This window comes from Sciurus carolinensis, chromosome 3 (assembly GCF_902686445.1).
Source record: "Sciurus carolinensis chromosome 3, mSciCar1.2, whole genome shotgun sequence".
Lineage (NCBI taxonomy): Eukaryota > Metazoa > Chordata > Mammalia > Rodentia > Sciuridae > Sciurus > Sciurus carolinensis.
In genome coordinates, this window is record NC_062215.1 from 170,288,493 (window position 1) to 170,310,712 (window position 22,220).

The following is a 22,220-nucleotide window of genomic DNA, read 5'->3' on the forward strand; positions in this document are numbered from 1 at the left end:
GGGTACCTGCGAATAAATAAGATCTTATTCAGAAATGGAGTCTTTGTAGATATAACCAAATTAACATAAGACCATGGTAGATTGGGCAGGCCCTAATCTAACTAGTGTCTCTCTAAGAGGATGAGGTACAGACACAGTGGACAAACATCCATATGTAGACATAAGCAGAGATTGGAGTGATGTTTCTGGAAGCCAAGGAATGCCAAGAATTGCCAGTCACAAAAGAAACAGAGACTGTTCTCTATGTTCTTCAGAGAGAGTATGGTCTCATTGACACCTTGATCTTGGACTTCAAGCCTCCAGAAATTCCTAAAAAGATCTTTCTATATTTTAAGTTTCCCAGTTTTCAGTATTCCCTATGACAACTTTAGAAAATGAATACAAGAATCCAAGAGCAGTTAGTGAGAAAGAAAAGATAAACAAAGAAGCAACAGAAACAGCCAGTAGAGGAGGAAAACAAATCATTCAAACCACTAGGTCGATTGAAGTGGGCCACATATTCTAGAAAGAATTGGCATTTAGATTAAGGGCAGGATTGAATGATACATGAATGAACTTAGACCTAGACAACAGAAAATCATTGAGAAAAAGAGGTATGATAAAAGAGGCTTTTTCAGAGATTAAACTAGCACAACAATATCCAAATTCGGTTACTCTTGGACAACATATACCTGTCTAATAAAAGAGACTGAGAAAGAGAAGTCACCAAGGACAAGAGAGGACAAAAAGAACAAAGAGGAGTTTCCTTCTAGTTGTGATATTGATTTCATGTAATTTGCAAATTTAGAAGTTTGGACAATACACTGGAATTTCAACCTTGCCAATGAGAATTTCCCTGTCCATTGGGCAGGTGGTGCTTGAAAACTGATTCCAGCTGGCCAAAATAAAGGGGAGAAATCTACTAACTGAAAGCTAATAGCTAACAGGACTATTCTGGAGATTTCACAGTGAAACATATTGCAGCTTTGGGCTTCATATAAATGGTAGAGAATTGCCTTCTGCACTTCCCATTGAGAACCTGAACCTGGTTCAGAAAATTGGTATGTTGTCCTAATGTTGCTGTGACCTATTTATGTGTGTGTCTTTGTGTGTGTGTGCCTGATGTAACAGAAGTGGTGACTCTTCTATTGTAATATGATTATAGAAATTCCTGCCCTTCCCTGTTTTCTTCACTTCTGCTCATTCCTGTTTTACCTGCCAACACATGTACATCATTCCCGCAGTTACTAGAAATAAAAGGAAAAATCCACCAGGTTTCACTTTGACCCATTCATTAGCACAATTTGAAACTCCAAATTTCAGGACAGAAGTGCAGTCTGGCATGCATGTGTGGGACCTTTTGAATTTCTGTTGGTCTTGCTAAAATCTGTGCCACACTGGGGGAAAAGTGTATTCAGCATTTCTGGTGAGTAGAAAGCAGTTGGAATAAAAGTATCTCATTGTGAAGGGGCAGCATATGTCTCCTGAGAAGCACCCCTTTCCCACAAATACAGGGCATGGTCTCACCTGCATTCTAAAAGATTAATGGCCAACTCTTTACTTAGGACTGTGGTGAAAACTCAAAGCACAACAAAGCACACACGATAGCGTTGACCTATAAAGACGAGGAAAACATACTAAGATTCCACATGTGTATAATCTTACATGAATCTTTCATGAAATATTTATTTTTAGATGGCAATGCCAAATGCATCTTATTAGCATGCATCCTTAGCTTTGCAAATTTGCACACAGTTTAAGTTAAAACAACACTGAGAACTGACCTTCAATTTGATGTAGAGGGATTTAAACAAACCTCCATTTTTTGTGGAAATTAAACAAATGCCAGCCATTGTGTAGAAAATGTCTGCTGGAAACCTTGTCTGTATTACTGAACATGTCATAAACAAGGTTGTCCCCAAATGACGCACTTGTCATTTGAAAATGGGCCTGAGCTGTTATTAATGTGGTGTAGGGATGTATGTTTAGGAATCCTGCCTTTGGTGACCTTGATTGACCTTGATCCTTGGATATCATTAAGGTCATGGATTAAGATTTAATGTCTTAATGTCTGAGATTTAAAAACTATATCTCCTTTCAAAGGTTTCTTCCCTCCTCTGCATAGAAGACATTGAGGTACATGTTAATTTAAGCAGCTTTTAAAAGTGATTTCACTTACTACACTTTTGGTGGGTCCCAAACTGGACATGCCGTAACACATGAATGGAAACAGCCTGGGGACCACTCCAGGCACAGTTGCAGGTGATCTAGGCAAACCTTTGTAGTGAGTTTTTACTAGGATCCAGGTCTTGGCTGAAGTGCTTTCTGTGGGCATTATCTTACATAATCTCCACATGTGAAACAGGTTTTACCTCGTTTTACACAAAGTAAGCTGAAAGAAGATGAGCATCCACATGTGCATAGTAAGTGGCAAGGCTAGGTGTGACTCTGGCTCTGACTGCCTTCAAGTCACATTCAACTCTTACTATGACAGCTACATGCTTTACTGCAGCATAGCAACCCCAAAACCACCACTGATGTCACATACTGCTAAATTTAGCATGCAAAATTTAACTCAGAGGTTAAAAACTCTTGTGTGTTAGTTAAAAACTACTGACAATAACTCCCACTGAATGAGTGTTTACCGGACTCTCTGCCCTGGCTATCTATTACCTCCATTGATGTCCTTACCACTCTCTGAGGGAGGCACTGCCATCTTTGTTATGTTGATGTATTAACTAAGCATAAAGGTGATGAAGTGACTTGCCTAAAGTCACGTATCTAGAAAACAGAGCTGGAAGTTGAACCCTACACAGTTGGTCTAACGAACCAGTTACTAAAACTCATATTGCCTTCCAAAAGAAAGACGTTTTCTAAATTAGCCAAATTTGATGTCGTGCCCTCCGAAAATTCAGGCGCCCATTTGGTTGTTCTTTAATTTCCTGTGTAGCTGATTGTCATCTACTTACCTACGCATGTTCAAATGCCAATGAACAAGAAGCTTTCCATTAGAGGAGTGACTTGGGAGAAGGGAGTAGGGAAGGACTCTGTTAGCTTCACAGCCCCAAAAGGAAAAGCTGCTGCCATTGGTTGACTCTGAGGCATGTGTACAAATGCTCTGCTGCCTGAGACCATTTGGTGTAGAGACAAGACGCCTTCAAAATTAAATAATCCCTAAATACATTAATCTATTTTCAAACATGGTACACTACTAATGCTCTTAATTACAGCCCCCAGTAGTTGAAAAAGGGACAAACTATCAAGATACTTTCACTGAGGGCTATTTAAAAATCCTAGGAAGTTTGTCATTTTTAGAAGCATTTATAACCAAATAGTAATTATATTTTTAATTTAAATTTTGGGCACGTGGATGTTTCTGTGAAAGTTCTTTGGAAAGAAATGAGATGAAATATCTTTTTGCTGGCTAGGAATAGCAAAATAGAGCATTACGCTTTGTTTTTCAAAACACTTCCTGTTTCAGAAGATTGTTATTTTCTGTATATACGGATGAGTGTGAGAATCCACACAACTGTGAAAATTTTCTTCTTAAAGCAAACATAGTCCTTAGCATGATAATCTAGTTCCAGGAAGATCAGTATTTACATTGTCTAGAAGAAACCTTTATTAATATATTTCCTCTAATATAAAATTTGTATGTACTTATGGAAGAATATGGTAGAAATTTTTTGAAGTACAGAAAGCTATGGCAAAAACATAAGGAAAAAGGACTTAGAAGTGAAAAGAGCAAGGGCATTCACTATTTGCATTTTTAATCTGTCACCATACAGAATGTAAACTCACCCAAATTGACCATACTTCCCAATCCAAGTAAGGGATTTTTTACTTGCCAGGTTTCACACTGGCAATAAACTAAACCAAACTACTCAACATACAACACTAACAAAGTCTATTCTCCCTCCTGTTCTACCCTCATTTGGTGACACTAAAATTAGTTAATGATAGTGATGATATTAGAAACATACACAAAGACCAAGGAAATGAGTGAGACATACTTTCATTTGATTGAAATTTTGAGTAGAAATTCCAAATAATGTAAAGTAAAGAGCGATTCTGCATGAAACTGAAAAGCGAGAATGATTCTTTGGCAATTTTCTGTGTTATTATTCTCAAAAAATCTAGATTGAGAAAACTTAGATATTCAGATGTGAGACTTACTATTTGCACAAATAAGTTACATAACTGATTTAATGAACTCTTTCAGATATTATCCAACAATCTTGTCCTTGAATATACAGAGTTAGAGACTAAATCAATATTTTGTTCAAAATTCAAATCTCCCACTTCAGGTTTTAGATATATTCTTGCAATTCTGACATTTCCAATGAGAAACTGAAAAACACTTGTGTCTGGGTTTTGTTTAAGCTACACGTTTAGAATATTTTCTGGTAATATTGATTCTGGAGAAGACACCTCATGAGATAAAAAATTTTCATTTTGTAGTGAAAGTAACAAGACTGGAGAGCTCCAGACTGAAAGAAGTGGGTGATTTTCCTGTAAATATGTGGGATCAGAACCTGTTTAATACAAAAACTCAACAGAGACTTTAGAGAATGAATCTGTTCACAGGTTAAATGAATCAATGAAAGACTAAAAGGCAGATTAGTTTCAACAGATACGTGAAAATTTTACTACATAAAAAATAGGCTAGGTTTCTGTTCATTGTAGAATAATTCTATTTCTAGTTCCTTTACCGAGTGATGGGCTGGTTTATGTTTAACTGACTCTTAAAGAAGATACACATGCAAATTTATATTTTGTAATACACTTCAAGTTTAATCGGTATTATTATCATTTTCTTATATCCACACAATCAAAACAATAAATTAAACCTTGATTTGAAATATTTGCAGATTTTCATGATGTAAATATGATTATTACAGCTGATTTCTATGTAGGGCCAGACATTCCTGAACACAGAGTAGCAAAGTTCCATGCATCATTACACAGCATTATGTCTGACAGCTACAACAGACCTACCTAACTTCAAGATACAGAGAATATAAAGATGTACAATAATTAGGAAATGGTGAGTTTTTGGCTATGTTACTTTGTTTCCATTATAATTTATTGAATTTCGAATTTGTATTATTTGATATTTAAATAATGGTTGTGTTTTACAACCATCTGAGAAACTTCCTGAAATTTTAACAGTTGTTTTTTCTATCTTTACCACCCATTTGTCATCTACCACTGCTTAAGTCTTTGAAGAAATGGAACCATGTAAAATACAATTACACAGTGCCTCAATATCATCTATAGTATGTGTCATACTCAACATATGTGAGGTATACATATGTGTACAGAGCTTCGATGTACATATAAATCACTTGGCATCTTGTTAAGATGCAGATTCTAATTTAGTAGGTCTGAGATTCTTTGTTCTGACAATGTTCTAGATATTGCTGGTATCGCTGGTCTGTGGATTGAAGTCAGAATGGCAAAGGTGGCTTACTAGATTCCTTAGAGACTTACTGTAGAAAAGAGCCTCTCATTTGCTCACTCACTCTTTGAATGACACCCTTGAGTTTAATGTGAATTATTATCATTTTCTCCATCATTTCTTTAAATGCGATCAATACATTCTCCTCCCTTGTCTATCTCTCTCCATATGTTTGAAAGGGGCCTTTCCATCTGCCTAAACAGAACAGTATGCAATTAAGTATCATTCTGAAGAGAAAAATGGGAGTTGGGAATTGGAATAGATGGCTATGGCTTCTCTAGAGGGGTAAGGACTACCACTGAGATTAGTAGAATACAAATGTTCAGGAAAGAATTAGAAAATCAAGCCCAGCATAGTGGTCCAGGCCTGTAATCCCAGGAGCTCAGGAGGCTGAGGCAGGAGGATTGTGAGTTCAAAGCCAGCCTCAGCAACTGGGAGGCCCTAAGGAACTCAGTGAGACACTGTTTCTAAATAAAATACAAACTAGGGCTGGGGATGTGGCTCAGTGGTTGAGTATCCATTAGTTTAATCCTCAGTACCAAAAAGAGAGACGGAGAGAGAGAGAGAGAGGTGAAAAGGAATTAGAAAACCAAATTAAAAGTCCTCATGTAAAAGTTTATTAATCTCAGTTTTAAAGCAAGTGTGCAATTCCAATTCAATGAGATACTAGGTCACAGAAAATAAGAAAACTCTGAATTTCAGTCAGGAATACTTCAAATTAATCTTGTCAGCATTTACAGGAATATAAATCATTAACAAAAAAAAATGATCTAAATTCAATCTGTGCTAAGTTCAATCTGCACTTGTGCCTGAGGGAAGGAAGAATCCAGAAAGAATCTGAGTCCTCATATGGAGGATGAAGACCGAGAGACTGAGGAGACACAGTAACTCAAGAACACAATGGTACAGCTGAATAAATAAATCCTGACAGGAGAAGGCAGTCTCTCCTCCCATTCTGTCTCAAGTTCAGAATAGAAACATGCGAATTTTGTTTATCAATCCATTTTTCTGTACGTTGAAGTGACTCTAAGGTAGAACTCCCGGTAGGTTTATTAATACAACAGAGAGTTTTGTGGTCATAAGACTTGTATACTAGCGAGAAGACATATATTCTCCCTTTTGCCTTTGACCACAGGACGCATTTGCTGGAGCCAAGTTCAACAAATAAGTATTTAGTTTCATTGTCTGTATTGTTTTTGTTCTTAGCAGCATGCCCTTAAATCTTTCTTAGGAGTGATACAGGTGAAAAGCGATGTTACTAAAGTTAAATACAAGACAGCACAATTTGAGTAATTCAGGAAAGGGCAACCAAGGGTCCTATCAGAGAGTGGAGAGGAAAAGTCTGTGTTGAACTCTGATGTAAGAAGCAGTTTTCATACCATATTATAGATGATTTCAAAATATCTCTTTTATCACCTATTAGTACAGAAAAATGACCTGTAAATAGCAGAGGGAATGGAAGATGACTCTCTGTGGACAGTTCATAAGAAAATTATTTTAATACTGAATGAAAAAAGGAAAGAAATATGACATGCGAGTTTAGGATGCTATTGGGGCATCCAATCACTGGAGAGAAATTAGAGATCTGGCCTTTGAGTGTCCATACTGAGAAAATTTCAACAGCAGATGTGATTAAATAAGGGAAAGAAGTACATTTATATATGATTCTCAGAACAGTAAACAAGTGGCAGTAAAAAAAAGAAAACAATGGAAAAGAAAGGAGAATGAACAAGAAAAGTATTGAAGCAGGCAGAGCTTCTCTTTACCTCCAGCTAGAAGAGGAACCCAGTTCAATAAATCTGCTGCCACCGAGTTCTTCCTCTTTGCATTTGGTATAATCTGCATGAGAACTTCTTATGCTTGCAAAATCAGGTCAGCTATTTTTAATTTAAAATACAAGTTATTCTAAATTATGTCTCAATATATTACAATATGTCAATAAGATCTTATTAAATGAATCTCAGGTAGACTATGTAATGAAAAGGTCCAGACAATTTAAACCACCCTAAACAACCCATTAGGATCATTACAAAGCACTACTACTTAATGCATATCAAAAGTCCCTTAATAAAACAGCATGACATGCTAAAGGTTTGACTTTGCATGAGGTACTCATAGTCCAGCCAAAATCATAACCCATAATAGCTTTTTTGAATTTGTTCCAATGCACTGTGAAAATGCTTAGAATTCCAAAGTACCATAGTTTTTTTTTTTTTTTAATTCATGGAAAATTAACAAAGTTATTTGCTTTTGCAAGTCACCTTGTGTACCTTGTAGTATGAACAGCATTTCCTTAAGGGCAAACTTCAGAAGATTCTGAGGCTAAATTTAGCAAGACTGTTAGGATATGGAAAGTGTCCCAATATTTTTAGAATATGTAATTTCGTCAAATTCTTCCCAGTGTGATTTCCTTCTCTCAGTCCTGTTTTCTACATAGTAGCTTTCTTAATACAAAATATTATTCCATTTACATATTCTTCAATTGCCAACCAATCCCAAAGGTGAACATATATTAAGAATTCTAGTTCTTTGACTTGTCTACTGACAGTGTTGGAATTCACCAGTTAACATAACCTTGGTAAAAGTTAAAGTAATCACATATGCATTATTGTTTAAAGAAATCCAACCTGCTCTAAAGATGCAAATCCTTCCTTACTCAGACAACCATTTCTGATAATCTGGGATGTTAATAGATTTTAGCAAATTATTTTCTAATAGGTACAAACTTGTTTAAGATTATTTTAAAATTCATTATAAATTATGTACAGGTATTAATGGGAAGAGAGTGTGGAGAAATTCTAGAAACCCAGAAATATGATCTTTTACCTCTAAGACTTATAAATGTTCAAAAGGGAAGATGGATATATAAATGGAAATTGTAATATAGAAATAAAATATACTGTAAATAATTGGAGGCATAGTAGGAAAACAGGAGAAAAAGAGTGAAAAAGTAGGTGAGATTAAGGAATATTTTGCAGATGAAAGGCCATTTGAGCCAGTCCTTCCTTGAAGGAATGTATGTTTTTAGTGGGATAAGAAAACTTCATTAAGGGGATTCACAGTCACAAGAAGGCTTTTTGAAGAAGGGCAGGTGCATTGTGTGACTGGCTCATAGGATATCTTGTGAGGTTATGCAAAGTTGGCCAAGGAGTAGGATAGAGCACCCTTAATTGAAAACAAAAAAGCTATTTGTTTTAATCAGTTGTTCTGCTGCAGTGACTAAATGACCCAACCAGCACAATTATAGAAGAGGAAAGGTTTATTTGAGGGCTCACAGTTTCAGAGGTCTTAGTCCATAGAAGCTGGCTTCATTCCTCAGAATTCAAGGTGAGGCAGAACAACATGGTGGAAGAAGGTAGCAGAGGGAAGCAGCTTGCATCATCAGGAAGCAGAGAGAGAGAGAGACTCCATTTCCCAGATACAAAATATATACTCCAAAGCCACGCCCCAATTCTAATCTCCTTCAGTCAAACCCTACCACTTCCCATACCCTACCATACCCATCAGGGATTAATTTACTGATAGGGTTAGGACTCTCACAACCCAATCATTTCTCCTCTGAAACTTCCTGAGCTTTTGGGGGATACCTCACATCCAAACCATAACAATATTTAAACAGGAGAATTGCACATACAGACCTGTTTGTGAAGATGACTTAAAACTTGTTTGATATTATTATACCCATAAAAGACAATTTGGTTTCTTTATGAACATAATTTAATTTTTGAATTTAATTTTTTTAAAGTTGCTACAAGTTGATTTAATAACATTTACCAGGTATTAATTTCAGAATTTACTCTTAAACTCAGAGTAGACATTCTCCTGCTGTGTACAGTGTCTTTGGTGTGACGCAGCTGATTTTCAATCCAACAAGACTCCAAAACACTGAGCTTGTTTCTTTTCCCCCTTATTGTTCCCTTAGTTGACATCTCTTTGAAATTTCAGAATCAATCTTAATTTGTGTAGCATGAAATCAAAGGGAGAACTCAGAAAAACCTTGGATGATGGCTATTGATCTTTGGTTCTTCTTTCTTAAAAATGCCTTTCTTCAGAAATATTGTCAATTAAAAATATCACTTAATATATAATTCATCATCTCCGAGGAAGCAATTAGGTTACTCTTATTTCCCTTGTAATTCTTTTTAATTAAAGTTTTTTCATCAATGGTCAAATTCTCTTCACAAAATGGTCAAATTATAATGATAACCATTTATTTTTTTTTCAAATTAGTTATTGTCATTTCATCTACTGACCTGTTCTATTCATTGGCAAATTCTGTAGATAAAGCTACTATCTTAAGACTAGTGAATTATGTTGTATTTATGTTTTTATTTTAAACTTTCAAATGCTAAATTTGAATACAGAGTTTAGTGGTCTGTTGATAAAGAATTGAATGGATTGAGAATAACAGCATAACAACCTAGTGAGAAAGTTGTAGGGCCAGTTACTGGTGTATTGATTTTGTCATCTCAACTGATTGACTAAAAGTGATCATGTTTAATTCTAAGTCACCTCCATCCCTTGAGCAATGATATAAAGAACATTTCTCACTTAGGCAAAGGAGAATAAAGAGAAGGGAGGGGAGATAAGGAAAGGAAAGACAGTAGAATGAATCTGACATAAATTTCCTACATACATATATGAATATACCACAGTGAATCTCACCATTGTGTGTTTCTACAAGAATGGGGTCCTAATTAGAATAAGCTATAGTCCATACTTGAATAATTATATAAAAATGGATTCTACTCTCACGTAGAACTAAAAAGAACCAATAAAAAAGTGCTTAAAAATAAAAAAAAATGTTATATATTCAAAGGAAAACATATAAAATACATGAAGTTTGTGATCTTCTGACCTGAATGGACCTGTAGGGGCGAGATTCCACCCTCTTAGACACTCGTCTGTCTTTTATATGAGTATTTTGATTCCTAGTTTGGTTAAACATTGAACCAAATACCAGATAAAAGAAAGATGGGGCAAAGACCCTGAAATTTGTGGTTTCTTTGAGGAAGTGAGAGACATTAATAACAGCAGCAACAGATGCACACTCACACAAACACACAAGGCAGTAGTGGTCATTGATAAAAAAGTGTTGATCCAAACACAGCAGATTGTAGTGAGAGTAAAATTCAATAAAGCAACAGGATAGGAACATGTATGACTTGTACATGGGAAGCTTAATGATAATTCCCATTCTATTACATTCTGTCCCTCCAAAATAAAATTCTGCTTTTGACTTACTAAATTGGCTTGAGATCCTTTAAACTTCACTACGGGGGGTGTACAGAAAAATATCCATTCAAGAATGGAATATCCTTTTATCTGCTTTTGCTTATACATTTTTGGATTGTTTTGTTGGACTGTCCCTAAACTCATCATTCATCATCTGTACATGACGCTTGGTCTGAGGAGAGGAGGGATTAAAAGTGGAACCTGAGTGTTAGCATGGGTACCGGTTCTCCTCTCAAGTGCTTACTCTTCCTTCTGAAGCTTCTTCCAGTCCTACCCTGTTGCCACCATCACCTACCATTAGGCACTGTATCAATTATGAGAATGTTTAATAATCTTTTTCCTGCTTCCCTATGCCAGTAATGTTTAAGGGAATATTAAAAAGGAAGGGTGGCTACTAATAATGGATAAATGTGTCACTTCAAAGGAAAGATAATATGGAGATTGCTGAATGGTTCTCCTTCCTTGCTTTCCTCTGAGTAACAGCAGAAAACGGAACCTTCCAGAATGTCATTTGTGCTCTTGCTGCTTCACTGCCTGTTCCCCCACTGCCACCTCCTTCTTCCTTTCCAGGATCATCAAGTTCCCTCCTCTAGGTCTCTTAGCTGGATTCCCTAGGTGGTTCTTTTCCCCAGTCAGCCCTACCCTGAGCAAATGACTGAGGTAAACAAATGTGCAATTTTCTTGCAAATGGGAAAAACAGCAGAGTGAAGGAAATGGAGAAGCTGCTGTATAGAGGCAGGATGAAGCCTGTGGATCCAGTATTTCAGGGATTCTATGGACTGTTCAGGACTTCTTCAGACAGCTGGTAAATATTTTATCCCTTTTGGAGAAGAGCCGGCTGGTGTTTTCCTAACAAACGTTGCTATAGTGCACCTGTGAGGATTCTCTGCACTGCTAATTTACCTGCAGATGAGAAATAATGTGGAATCTTCCATATATTAAATTGTTTAAAATTTTAAGTTATAGCACAATGCCAATAAACAGGTACGATAAGGCCTATAAATAACAGCACTATCTGGTGTATTTAAAAACTGGGTAACTGAGCAAATTTCATGTTAAGTGTTCTTATTTTGAAATCATTGTCATAATAGTAAACAAGAGGACTGCAGGAGACTTCCAGAGGTGATGGACAAGTTTATGGGAGCTTGTGGTGATGGTTTCATCAAATTGTATCAAATTGTATACATGTACAGTTTTTTGTTTGTAAAAAAAAAATTGTAAATATTGGGAGAAAAGTTTTGATCCATCATTTTCCAAATTCTTGCCCTGGTTTGAGTGGACACTATAAAAAGTATTGGCTTCCTACTCAGTTCCAGAGCTGTTGATGGAGATGGCAATCATTGGGTGGAAACATGGTGAAAATAGCTTCATTTCTAATTATTCATAATCTTGACAAAAGCCTCTCAGGCATGCACTGTATTTAAAATATAAGAGTAATACACCTGAGAGAAAATTACCTCTAAATAAATATTTACCTCAGTGCCCTAATAGTAGTTCATTTTCAGTTTTACATGGAAAACCAAAATAGTTGTTTATATATCTGAGTCCCCAGGATTGTTTGCATGGAAATCATTTGATGATGTAGTTGCTAAGTGAGTAAAAGCGGTTTAACCATTTCTGCTCCCAGGCACAGGAAAATTATACTCTTACAAAGTGCACTTTAAATTATGTCAATGATATTAGGGATCAATGTTTCCTGGTTAAGGAGTAAAACAAACTAAAAATACATGTAGGCAATTTAATTCAAAAAGTTTAGGTGATTATAATAAATGCAGGTTTTTTAAAGTAAAGGACTCACACTTAACAAGATGTGTCTTAGGATGTGATTTGCAGGTAAAAGTTGGAGGACTTGGGAATCTCCCAGTTAGCAATTTTTTTTTCTTACACCACCAGAGTTAACAATGATCATTATATATTTATAAAAATCAGGTTTTCAACTTGGTGCTTTATGCATGTAGGTATTCCACTTTGCTAGAAGACATATTTGACACAATGTTTGAACTGAAAGAGTGTCCTTCTTCCATTGCATGTTCCAGAAATATCTGTACAACTGGACTATGAATTATACAAGGACCAAAAGAGCATCCTTCTTCCATGGGATGCTCCAGGAACGTGTGCAGAATAGGACTGTGTATTTTTCTATGAAGCCACACCAAGTCCATGGCACTCAGTTTTTTATGGTGCTATTATCCTAGTGAGAAGTGGGTGTATTCACAAAAGAGTAAGCAGTTAGGTGTATCCTAACTATCACCTTAGGGACATGTATGGCCCTAAAGTATTCATGTGAAAACTTCTTGTAAGGAAAGCATATCAATTCATGAAAAACCATAGGGTATCTAGCAGAAGTTTCAAAAAGCATTTTCAGCACTACTTATAAATACTACTTCCCACAAAAATTTTTTTTAAAGGAGACAGGTTAAAGAGAGAGAGAGAGAGGGAGAGAGAGAGAGAGAGAGAGAGAGAGAGAGAGAGAGAGAGAGAGAGAGAGAGAGAGACATCCAGTAGCAATTTTATGTCTTTGTCCACCTTGTTCTTTTTTTTTGCCCCCCTGTATTAGGTATTGAACTCAGGGGCACTCTACCACTGAGTTACATTCCCAGCACCTTTTACTTTTTATTTTGGAACAAAGTCTCTCTTAGTTGCGCAGACTGACCTTGAATTTGTGATCCCCCTGCCTCAGTCTCCCGAGTCTCTGGATTTACAGGTGAGAGCCACAGTGCCTGGTCCCACCTTATTTTACCCTGTCTGTGTAAGTAAGACACATACTACAGACTCATGGAAAGGATGGGGTTCCAGCATGTAGTTTTATAGTTCATAAATCCCATGTGAATAATTATTCTTAGCGAGGAGCACAGCCCTTCACCAGGGCTGGGCCACTCACATCTGTGGTTTCAGGCTAGATGCTGAATAGCATGCGTTCTCCTATCGATGTATCTTTCATGTTCAGATATCATTTATCCTTTTATACAATTTCACTTCATAATCTCCATAACACTGTGAAATGATAAAGCAAGCATTCTCTCTATTACAGGTGAGGGGCTGAGGACTAGAAATTAAATGACTTTCCTAAGCTACTTATCTCAACTAAGCCCATGGACTAGGAGTCCCCTTGCCTAGAATCCTGATGTTCTATCAGATATCTTTTTTTTTTTTTTTTTTTTTTTTTTGTTCCTACTTGATGATAAACCTCCTGCCAAAGGTTGACTGGTTTAATTTTGGATTTCCTCACCTGAAGAATGAGGGATAGAAGGTTAGCACCTGCTCTTTAATTCTGTTCCTCTTACTGCTGAACAGATGCTTTGGGATCAGACTTGGCCAGACTCATTCAGATGTTCTCAGAGTGTGGTCCCCAGCCGGCAGCATCAGCAGCATCTGGGAACTGGTTACAGGTGAAAGTTCTTGATCCTCTCCAGTTCTTTCGAATCAGAAACCCTAAGGGCTCATCAGTTTGGGTTTTTACAAACCCTCTGGGTGATTTCTGGGGAGAGTCTCTGAAATTTGAGATCACCAGCCTGACCTATTCAGACTCGCGCTGATGTGATTAGAAGAGCCGTCATTGGCTCTCAAAACATTTTAGTAACTTCTTTCCTAAGCCAGATTTGTGCTTGCTCTGACCCAGCAGCTCTTTTGAAAAGGATATTTGAGAGGGAAGCAAGATTAGGTATCTGCAAGGTTATTTGCCCTCTTTAGTCTCTGGCTTCGTGATATTTTCTAGAGGACGGCTTGAAAGCAACGCAAGAGTGGGGAGGAGCCAGAGTGTGCCCCAGGGCAACCATTTGTCCAGGACAAGTACATAGAGTATACTTGGACTCCGTAGCCCTCCACTGAGCCCCACAGCCCCACCTCAGGGCAACACCGGGAAGGAGAAGATGGATATTTTCCAAATTGTTCAAATAAGTAAAATGACTTGGGCAAAACAGGAGAGAAACATGCCATCACCTGGCAAAGTTTCGGAAGCCTAGGTTTGGGTCAGGCTTTCTCAGGAGAGGCATAACTAACATTTTGGACTGGACTGGGTATATTTTTGCTTAGGTAGTTTTAATTTTTTTTCTCTCTCTTTTGGTACTAGGGATTGAACCCAAGGGTGCCTCTGAACCCTGAACCATATTCCCAGCCCTTTTTATTTTGTACTTTGAGTTAGGGTCTTGCTAAGTTGCTTAGGGCTTCACGAAACTGCTAAGACTGGTCTTGAATTTGCAATCCTCCTGCCTCAGTCTCCCAAGTGTTGGTGGGATTTGGAATGTTTAGAAGTTTCGGTGACCTATCCTCATTAAATGCCAGCCTCAGTCCCTGTGTTGGTAGGCTTGACAATCAAAAGCCTTTCTAGATATTGCTAAATGCTACTGGGGAAGGGCTCGCCTCTGGTTTGCATGAAAACCAGAGACCTAGGGCATTCCCTTTGTCCCTTCCCCTTCTCAGGAGCCTACATTTGGGCAACGTGCATGGTGCCCAGGCTGGAATGGCCTTCTGAGCCTTCTTTCTCTGGGCTGTTATCTAAGTGCCAGTGTAATAAGAGCATGCCCAGCTTCTTGAGCAACTTCATTGTTCTGCCTAGAATATAAATCAGAAATGTGAGGTACTAGGGGGGCATCTGGTGTTCCTGTGCTCTGGCAGCAGCCAGCTTTGAAGAACAGCCAAGGGTGGGAGCTATGGAAGTAGATGAGCTGAAAACTGCCAGCTATTAGCGTTTCGGTGGGAGGTAAATGTTCCAAGCACTGATACTGCTGAGAATCCTCCGAAGGCCTGTGCAAACAGAGGAGCAGGCAGGAGAGTCACTGAGCCTTGCCTGCTGCTGAGCTGGGCTTACGGTATTACGTAGACGTGATCTCTGCCTCCAAATGCCACTGACTTTCTCCACGGAGACATTTGCTTCTCATAAATAACCTTTGAAGTAATCTCTGGATTTATGCCTGGGCCCAACTCATCTAAATTCATTGTCCTCAGTCAAGGCGACCATGACTATTTAAAAATACAGAAGACACTCACCAGGGCCCACTTGGGAGGTGAGTGTCTAGAGAGCAGGTTAGGTTAGGACTCTCTTGCCCACACTTCTGCTCCTCCTCTTCTGACAATTCAAACTGCCTTCGCCCTCTCCTTTGGGAAGACTGTCTGACAGTAGCCATTAACTCCTCCCCCATGCGCATCCATTCCAGCTGTTCCCTATCCTTCCCAACATTTAAAACATCTTAGTAGGAAAGGCCTTACAGGAGGAGAACTTTAGCCAAGAGTGTAAAAAAAAGCAACCCTAGGATTGGGAAAAACAGGATCAGCACTTCTGAAATCATGGTCAGACCAAATCCCACATGGTCATCTGGTAACCTGCTGCTTCTCTCTCCTCTGGCTCCTGTCCTCCATAGGCTTTGCCTGGCTTGAATTCTTTCATACTGTAGGAAGAATTGTCATGGTCTCTGCTTTGCCCTGGGAGTTGGGAAGCCGTGGCCTGGCCCTGTCTACCAGCTCCTATCTGGGCAGGAAGTACATACAAGGGATCCCTCTGAGGTGCTGCCTCCAGCTCCAGCATGGCCCCAGATCTCCCTGGGCTCTGCTGTAGGCTGCAGTTTCCTTTCTTGCAGGTTTTCAACTTAATAGAGTCTAATGAGGAATTTTGAATTAGCCTTTATAGACCAGTTTTCTGATCTGACAACACAGACACAGTGTTTTTTGCCAAGGCTATTTGTTCCTGAGTATTTAGACATACAGTAGCCACCTTTATCGGTTACTTTCTGTACACCCCCTCCTGCACACTTACACCCCAGAGGAACAATCCCCTAGGTGACATCTCCACATTGTAGCGTTTTCAAACGCATCTTCACCATCTTTGTGTCCCATGGCACATCTGTTCACAGCACTGGCTGAGGCTTTGGGGATGAAAGGAAAGGTCCCGTGAGGGATTGGAAAAGAAAGCGTGGACTCACTCTGCATCACGTTCTCTTTGTTCTCCTCAGAACTTTCTTCTGACCACATCCATTGGCCATAATAGTGGTTAAACCAAAATTTATGTATTTCCATTTCATAATCCGACTGCTGCTTAGAGAAAGGAATCGTAGAGAAAAAGCTCTCTATTATTTTCTCACAGAACTTGAAAGAGAACAGGCATGCCTGGCAGCAAATGCCTAATAAAGTCATAATGCAAGGCTAAGAATGATAGTCCTTGACTTTTAAAAAAAGATAATAAACAGATTTTGTTTATTGAATTTTGGGGAAAAAGCTGGACTGCTCATTTTGTAAGTCAATCACATAAACTTAATGGAGTTTTAATTTCATCTCTTGGATAGACTCTTGCTTTCTCTAATTTTGGGAGTAGGTGGGCTACTTCCTTTTTTCCCTGTAAGGGTCATATGCTTGGGGTGGATTTTAGACAGTTCCCTTAAAGGTGCACAGAACCCAGGGAGACAGTTGTTGTGAAGTGGATTCCACTCGAGGGATCACTCAGTGTCTTATTGGTAGAACTGAAACAAGAACTTCCCTTAAAGAACAAACTAGCTCAAAACCACATAACAAATTGTAACACATGCTCCTCAGGTAAGGAAATGAAGGCTTGCTAGCACAGCTTTGCTAAGAATCTGGGGAAGAGCTGCTACAACTTCATCTAGAAAATGCTTTGATGACTGATGATGTCGATGCTCAGTTGGAGCAATGGGTCTCATTCACTCAGCCATACCTGGACTTCAAGGTCCGCACATGCTATTTTCATTTTTGTAGAAGCTTTCTTCTGTATTAGAGGTTCCCCTTTTTATTTTCAAGATTTATCAAGAGTTGGTAGCTACTCATACACTAAAAAATAGATTCCTGTTTTCCTTCTTACTAAAGGTGTAAATTTATTTCCCTTTTGAAAGATGAAACCTGTACCAAATTTTGTCATGTCCTGAATTCCCGGACTTTCCCCAGCAATGTGGGATCATGCGGCCAGGATCTGGATGTGAAAGCAGACAGAACAGACTCTTCTTGAAAGTGTAGCGGCTGGACTCACACAGTGCAAAGCTTCCCCACCCTGGAGACCTGTCTGAACACCAGTGCTCTGGAACCCTGACCCAGACCAGATGATAGATCTCTCTGGGGATGCAGACCTGCCCCAGCATTTTAAAAAATCTACCCGGATGAGTCCATGGGTAGAACCACTGAATTTCAAGTCCATTTCCCAAAGGATGTTCATCATCCTGTGAGATTCCCAGCAAATACAGTGTGAGAAATACTGCAAACTGTGAAAGGTTTTGGATATTCACTATCTATTCACTGCCTGTCATTCACCCCTTTAACCTGCAGTTAGGAAACCTGTTGAATTGTCTTTAACTAGGTTTTCTAAAAAATAACTTGACTATGAAACTTCTTTAGTTCACATGTTGCCCATGACAAGAACTTCTATTTGTCAGAGCAGGTCAGGAAACATCAAAGCACATACTCTAGAGACTCTGGGCAGCTTCTAGCTCTGAGACTCAGTTTCTGTTCCATTCCATTCCATTTTGTTCTATATCATTCACATGCAAAAGTGTCCCAAAGGTAGTCCTTTGATCATTTACAACATAGCCTTGTCTGACTTCTTTAGCAACAATACATGAGGAGGAAATCATTATTCTGAAAAGAAAACAATTTAAGATGTCTCCATGGATGATGACTTGGATCCAAAATGTGTGCTGCTAAGTGAATGAAAAGACCAGCTGTGAAGAAAACTGGGGTTTTTCTTTGTGGATATAAATACATGTGCTCAACTCTGTGGAAATCAGACTTCACAAGTAGCACCTCCTCTTCTTCAGTGAGCCTCCTGGGTGGAAGAAATGATCAGAAGACAGGGTTGGATGTTGTTTGAGAAGATTTGATAATCCAAATCCAGGATTGCCAAGCCAGAGCCTAAAAGATCTGTGCCAGGCTGACCCATACAGAGATCTCTAAGGCACGGCCCCATAAGACAGAGACGACTCACTATTAAATTGAAACTTGGATATTCCTTTGTATTTTCTCAAATGTAGAATTTCCAAACTTTGTCCAAAATTTTGTTACCTAGTTGACACACTTGGAATAGGGCTGGGTACTTTTGTAATAAACTGCACCACTAGTGACTGTTAAGAGGGGGTGCATCCAGATATGCCCACCTAGATGAGGTGTTACACACTTGACTGCTGTGATGAGATTATCCATTTGGCCCATTATCTAACCAGTAATTTGGAAAGGTGCTCATGTTCCAAGCACTGCACTAGATTCTGGGGAGAGAGTGTGCACCAAGTTGCATGAACTTCATAGTCTTCAGAGTGGTATCTTACATGTTTAATTAACATCCTTTCCTAATATTCCCTAAAGAATTTTTAACAACAGACTTTAAAAAGACAAAAAAAAATTAAATAAAATTGCTGTACTATAGAAGGGCATCACCTATAGTTTATTACCTTTAGGTTAAGTACATAAGCAATGAATGATATTCTTTGAAATACAATGAAAGAATCAAATTTTGGATAGCTTGCTCTTTAAGGACATAATCAATTCCCTAGCCTGCTTATGTTGAATAGAGGTGTCCCCTTGCTAGTCAAACCCATATCTCCTTCCTGGGCCTCTGTGTCTTACTCTGCTTTGTTATTCATGAATCATAATTTGTGTTGAACACTACCACCTCACCCTGCATTTGTTGAAATGTTTTCTTTTGTTTTTTCATTATGGATTTTGACTCAGAGAATTTAAGTGGCTGTGAACTGGCAATCTCTCAGCAATTTCCTGAAATTCAGATTTAGATATGATCTTTATTAAATCTATTTGTACAATTTTTACAATTAGTTGACTTTGGAAAGAACTTGTCTCCCCCTCCTCCGACACGTGTGTTGCAAAACTGTCTGCCACAGACAACGGCTCTCCAGTGGGTTGGGATGGGGGTTTACACCACAGGCAGTTAGTGATATTTCCTGTCATGAGAGACACTTACAGCCTTGACTTTTGGCAGGAGTGATTTCGTGGTTGAATATGATCTCAGAAAGTCTCATATACTTTGCAAAATCATTGATTATCTGATACTAGTAAAAGATTTTCTAGGTTGTGTTTGTGCTTTAATCATGTATTTTCTTTATTTTCATTATATGTTGATTGCACATTCTCAAGTCATAGAAAACTGGAAAACTTCACCCTATCTGGCTATGAAACCAGTAGATAATGCACAGGAGTAGAGAAGGAGGTAGTTACATGAACCAGAGGGGTGTGGACTGAGTCCAGAGCCCAGATAGAAGAGGCCAAGGAGAGAAATGTTCCTGGGAGGTTAAGAGAAGTCCACGTTTACTGCTCCATAGTGCACAAGACAGGTGTGTTGTAGGAAGAGCAAAGTCTTCACATACTCACAAGTCACAGATATCACTCGAAGGTTATCAGAGACAACACTATTCTAAACAAGTCGTCTTGGGATATTTGAAGCCAAAAGATTCAAATATTACATTTCTGCACTGAGACTCTATACTTGAAATAAAATTTTGTTTTCTTTTAAAAGGTTCCCATGTGTCCTGTCATAAGATCAAGGGAATAGGCAGACCTGGTTCTGAACCAGTTCAGTTCCAAGCCATGCAACCCTGGGCAAGTTAAATAGGTGCCTTAAAATTCATCTTTGCCTTTTCAAAACAAGGATAACATTAGTTCTAATACACAGGGCTCTTTGGAGACAAGTCATGTATAGAACAATGTGTTAAACATAGATGGTTATAATTTTATTATCACTATCATTATTATTATGGATAATTTAATTTCTGCACTATGTCAAACCATTAAATCAAGTATCTGGGATCATTAATCCTCAGTTCAAATGTAAGCAGTGCAGGATGGGAGAAAGACAGATTGTCAGAGAAGCAAAACATTCCACAATTTATTCTACCAGTCTATTTACAGATCAGGGTGTGTTTCTTCCTTCATAAAATGGGTGCACTAATTTCTGTATGGTTTACAAACCAACATGTTGTAGGAGGAATAAATATATTTCATAGAAATGTAAAAGGCTTTGATAATTTAGGTGTGATTTACATGATGATATCTTGCTATAGTTTGTTTATTATAAAGTATGATTGACTGAAATAAGAACACCGGCTATAGTAACATTTTCTTTCCTTGTTTGAAGGTGCTGGGGTTTGAACTCAGGGCCTTGTACATGCTAAGCAAGCACTTTATCCTGGAGCTTCATTCCCAGCCCATTTTCGTTTTCACAGGGTCTCACTAATTTTACCAGCTTAGCCTTGAACTTGCAATCTTCCTTCCTCAACCCTTGAGTAGCTGGGATTATGAGGATGCTCCACCATTGCCAGTAGTTTATATATATATATATTTTAAAAAGTATATTTAAAAAGCCTTTCCAAAATGCATACTAGTAAGTAGTGAGATCACCATTCACTATCTCAGCAAGAAGTACGGGGTTGATGCTGGATCCTCACCTGAGAGCTACAGAGTGAAATTTGCCTAAAGTCATGTTTATCTGATATATGTTATGATAAACAAATAAAAATGGGAGATTTTACATAAGTTTGTGGATTTGTATACTTTCCCAAAACAGCTGGTAGCATTGCTTTTCCACCAGGAGGTTTACAAGGGAGCCACCTATTATCTCCACCAGTGCCACCACTATCTGAGCAGTGGAGCTCTTACTTGGATTAATGAGTTAGACTCCTGACTGATCTTTCCCTGTGTTCTCACTCTCTACTTCATTATTAATTGGGAACTTGTTTCACACTATGTTACTATTGTTCAAATCTGGCAAAGAGTTTAGCAATAACCTTTACAGGGGAAAAGGAAAAAAGACTCACTTAGTGGCATTTGCTGATTTCTCTCCATAGTGGCCAATCAAACTTCCCATGTGATCACGTTGGATTGGGGAAGATGCATGAGCAGCTCTGCCATGCCCATGAATCCAGCTCCAGAACATGACTGGAAACCTCTGCAGGGACCCCCCGAACCTCTCTAAGCCACGTCTTTACAATGACCATGAATCAAGTCCACATTCCTGGCTACCTCTTTGCTGTCAAGTCCAACTCCGTGCTCTTTTCTCTAGTTTAACCTTCTTTACTACCCAGTTAATTTGTAAACTGGGGATGCACCCTTGTCAACCCACCACACAAATTGTATAACAACTTTTGGCTCTGTTAAGAGAAATATTTTCTAAAGCCAAGTTGGGGTCGGGAGATGCTGGCAGTTCCATTAATGTGAGAGAACGTGACTCATAGATCACTGTCATTCCTTGAACTAGACAAATTACTCAATGACTCTGTGTCCCCACAAAGCTGGATGTGAACCACAGTTTCTGTCACCTGACCTATGTGACTAGCCTGAGGATCTCTGCAGGGTAATGGGAAGTACTGCTTTACTTAACTTTGGAGATGACTTAAAATGGCAAGAGTGAATCAGTTACCATGATTGTTCAGTCATACTGGATCCTTGACACTGTACAAGTTCAGTCACTGATGCTTTGAGGTGACCACCAGTTCTGCTGGATTTGCTTCTTGTTCCAATTAGCCAGTCACTTCTGTTCCAGAGCCCACCTCCTGGTCTTTGAAGGAAGATATCTGATATTAAGGTATGAAATCCCATTCCTTCTAGA

General features: G+C 38.5%; 1 protein-coding gene across 3 annotated transcripts in view; it reads left to right on the forward strand.

Moving 5' to 3' along the window:
• Nyap2 (neuronal tyrosine-phosphorylated phosphoinositide-3-kinase adaptor 2) overlaps nucleotides 1-22,220 on the forward strand; it is a 256,201-nt gene that overhangs the window by 62,193 nt on the left and 171,788 nt on the right. The window contains exon 1 of one of the 3 annotated variants that reach the window (XM_047546305.1): nucleotides 22,099-22,196. The exons of the other annotated variants lie outside the window; for them this stretch is intronic. The gene's annotated coding sequence lies outside the window, so the exon portion shown is untranslated. Of the gene's footprint in view, nucleotides 1-22,098; nucleotides 22,197-22,220 lie in introns of those variants that run through there. 3 annotated transcript variants of the gene reach the window in all.